At 49.0% G+C, this 3,859-nt stretch overlaps 1 long non-coding RNA gene across 1 annotated transcript in view; it reads left to right on the forward strand.

Annotated features, from left to right (window-relative positions):
- The window catches only part of LOC115305984, a 6,729-nt gene extending 3,099 nt beyond the window's left edge, over window positions 1-3,630 (forward strand). The window contains exons 2-3 of the long non-coding RNA XR_003915121.1: window positions 1,951-2,067; window positions 3,581-3,630. This is a non-coding gene — a long non-coding RNA (uncharacterized LOC115305984). The remainder of the gene's footprint in view (window positions 1-1,950; window positions 2,068-3,580) is intronic.
- The last annotated feature ends 229 nt before the right edge of the window (window positions 3,631-3,859 follow it).

Genomic DNA, 3,859 nt, shown 5'->3' on the forward strand with positions numbered 1-3,859 from the left:
TTGTCCAATTATCCCACCAATAAGCACATGGAGACAGCAGGAGCTACAAGAGGCACACCAAAGCCAAGCCTCCCTGGGTGGGAAACATATCCCACAGTAGTATCAGAAGCTACATACCCTTCGGGCAGGATTCTCCATGTGCAAAGTAAACTTGTTTCTTCAATTTCTTTAAAAATTTAAAGAAAATTTTGAATCCAATGCCACTATGGGCCAAGTGCCACTTCCTAGAACTGTCCATATGTTACCTCACCTAAATAACACTATAAAGAAGATACTATGACAGTCATTTAGTTTACATATGGGGAAACTGAGGCAAGGAAGTTACATTAATTTGCTACAAGTCACTCAGCTAAGGGACAGCCAGAATTTAAAGCAAAGTAGACTGGCTCCAGAGTTTCATGAAGGTCCCTGGCAGAAGTCTCTTGGGGTCCTGGGCTGTCAAGTTGACTGGGCTCCCAATGAGGCTGTGGGCTTTGCTGACCTGGTTATAAGCCTCCAGCTTCTGAATTCAAGCCAACTTGCAAGACCCTCACCTCTGACTTTCCCCTCTCCATTCCTGGCTACCAATGCCCAGCAAGCCCCTCCTGCCTTAATTCCATCTACCCTGATTCCCAAGCTGCCCACGCCTTCACCCTGGTCTATGCCTGCCTCCAGGCCCAGCTCTCAACTCGCCATCCTGCCAACCTGAGGCTTGCCTACTGCCATACTGCCCCAAGGACAAGACCAGCCCCAAGGACAAGCCCTATGCCCAGAAAGCATATCACTGAACAAGCGGGGGGCAAGCTTGTTAGAGTTGAAGATGGCCCCAATTCTGGGGACATTATCTGAAGATAAATGATTTCCAGGAAAGGAAGATAGCAATACAGAGGCAGGAAAAACATTACTGTGTGGATAAAAAGATGACACACGCAAATGAACCCACAGAGCCAAGAACCTAGATTAAAGTTACAGACAGATTCGGCAGGGAAGATAATAGAAGCTGTTATAGACCTCTAGGGCACGATAAAAAAGCCAACCCGCCCATGTTTATGCAGATAACAGAGGCTGTTAAAGAGGCCATAACATTGATCATATAGGATCTCAATAGCCCTGCAATGGACTAGAACAAGAATTGTCGGGCAGCAGGGAGGAGGAGCCATGGAGCCAGCAGGCTGTTCTCCAAGAGACTTTGTTGAGCAATCAGGAAGATCATGGGCTATTTGGGGCGCCTATCCAAAAAGCTGAATGCAATGAGGGATGAAGAGATGGGGCTAAAATGCTAAAAGCAGCAATTTCAAATAAGTCTCATTTTGGTTTAGTCTTCCCATCTGTGATGATTTTAAAAATATAGTTCCCAAATTGCCTGTAGCATCTGGGGAGTGGGGTCTGTGGGCAGACACCTGCTCACCAGTGAGAATTTGGAATGTCATTTCTGGATGGGGTCCTTGTGGTTTAGAGATTAATTGGTAAAGGAGGTAGACTTACAGCATCCCAGAATAGCGGAGCTGGGAGGTCCTAAAAAATGACTTAAAACTCCCCACAGCGGGTGAGCCACACACTCAAGGTCACGCAACTGGTCCGTAAGAGGCAAAGGGCTAGAGCTCCCCACTCCTAAGTGTCTGCTCAGGGCTGAGGCATGCTCCAGGGTGGGTGAAAAAAAGGTCCTTGACAGTGTCTCCTGAAAGGAAGGGCAGAGTAAGAGGAATTCGGTTACCATAGGGGAAAATAAACAAAGGCAGACAAATTCAGATATGACTTCTGAAAAAAAAAATTTTTTTTTAATAATATTTTTTTAATTCTCACTAGCTTAGAGAGAGAGAACAAAGATTGTCCTAATGTGATTATGTAAAGGCAAGACTAGGAAAGAAGTGCTTGTTTCCCATAGAAGTTAACCATCAGGGTGGAGTCGGTACCACCCATCGATGGTACTTTTGAGGATCCCTAAAACTATAAACACCATATCTTTTGCAGGTGATTGTCCTACTGCCTCTTCACTTTCTCTGTGTCCAGGATGCCTGCTCTTATCTCCCTGGTTCCCAGATTTCTTCATCCACTCCTCGGTTTTGACATTTCTTCCATGCTCTTCAGGTTAGTCACTTAAGCCCCTCCCCTTGGGCCTAGGTTTTCTGCGTGGCTCTAAGTTCCACCTTCCTGTGACACCCACTGTCCTGACAAGTTCCATGCTCTGGCTGCAGCCCCACAGAGGCCCACATGCTGATGGGCGCCCAATCCTTTCAAGTGACACAGAATTTAGACATTTTGTCCTGAGCCCTGAGTTCCCAGCTTGGGGCGAGGATTGTGGTTGTGATGACTCTCTCTATCCCATCTCTAAGATCTGTAGCACGGAAAAGAAGACTCACACTGCCAGCTGAAGAAAGGGCAGGGTAGCTGGTGGTAAACATCCGTGCATGGACTCCCGGCTGGAGCTCCAGCCCCAGCCCCACAGCTCTGCTGTGACTGCCAGTGCACAGGGGCATGTGGGAGCACAGGGGGAGGGCCCAGCAGGGGCCTGGGGAGAGGGTCCCACGAATTCTTCCAGTTTTCTCTTCCAGCTCTCAGGTCATGTGATTTGCAGAGGAGAGGAACTGACCTGTGTTGGTTAGGACATTTTGGTTGTAAATGACAGAAATCTAGCTCAAATTAGCCACACCACAGGAGGATTTATTGGATATTACTGAACAAGCCCAGGGTGAAGTTGACTTCGGCTTGGTCAGAACCAAGTTCAAATGGTGTTGGCAAGGCTCTGTCTCTCCCTCTTTCTTTCAGCCTGGCTTCCATCTAGGTAGTGACTTTATCCTATGAGCTGACATGCTTCACGTGGTGGGAAAATGAGTCCTGGGAGACTCAAGTCATTGTCCTCAGAGCTGGCTCTCCACCAGGAAGAGCAGACCATCGGGGGAGATGGTGGATCCTAAAAACAGCGTACCCACCTCTGGACGAATGACCTTGCTAGGAGATGAAGTACCTCAAATCATAGTGTGGTCACTGGAGTGGGGAAAGTACCATGACTCACAGTGCCCACCAAGCCACCTTGAGTCAGGGAAAGACGCTCCACCAAGGGAAAGGATGTTGGGCAAACAAACAAACGTATGTTCTCTGTAGGGTCTTCATATCCCTTTGGTCTGGGGAGCAGAATAATCACTCACCACGTACAACTGGGCTGCACCCATGGATTACACAGATCAGTGGCCCCCATGTGGTAAAGGTTCAATAGCCCCACCTACCTGGGCTGGTACAGGCACACTGAAGACTCACTCACTGCTCAGCAGTTTAAAGAAAATAAGCTTGAATGTTAAACCCCAATTCCCAAACCCTAAACTTGGTTGGAGAGTGTTCTTCCATGATGATGACCAAGCCTGCAGCCATTTTGAACACGTACATGCGTGTCTCGATATGAAATCTCAGTTTATAACCCAAGCAAACCGGCCAACAAAACAATGAACCCCTCTTCCAGCCTGTGGGTACAAATAGGGTCCCAGTAAAAGCAGTACCACAGATTGCACTGTCTCATTACTTCTGCTCACAGACGGCTGCAGCCCTGGGGCCCCAGCAGATCCTCCTGCGTTCCAAGTGGCCTTCCCCATTCTCCACTTCCTGCCAGGTCTCCTGGAGTGCCCCTTCCGTGGCCCTGAAGCTCGCCGAGTGCCAGAGCACTGCTGGGTCCCAGGCAGAAGCAGGCAGAAGGCTCCACTCCTGGACACTGTTGCACGCGCTGAGCTGGGGATCTAACACATGTGACCTCCATGACCACTCTGCGAGAATAGCTCATTTGGAGCGCATCTGCTGCGTCTCCCTTCAGGGGGCGGGGATACCTACCGGACCAGGAGACGAGGATGGGCCAGAAGGCAAATCAACTCCCAGGAAAGAAGCTTCACCGTTC

The sequence above is a fragment of the Suricata suricatta genome, chromosome 11 (genome assembly GCF_006229205.1).
Source record: "Suricata suricatta isolate VVHF042 chromosome 11, meerkat_22Aug2017_6uvM2_HiC, whole genome shotgun sequence".
Classification (NCBI taxonomy): domain Eukaryota; kingdom Metazoa; phylum Chordata; class Mammalia; order Carnivora; family Herpestidae; genus Suricata; species Suricata suricatta.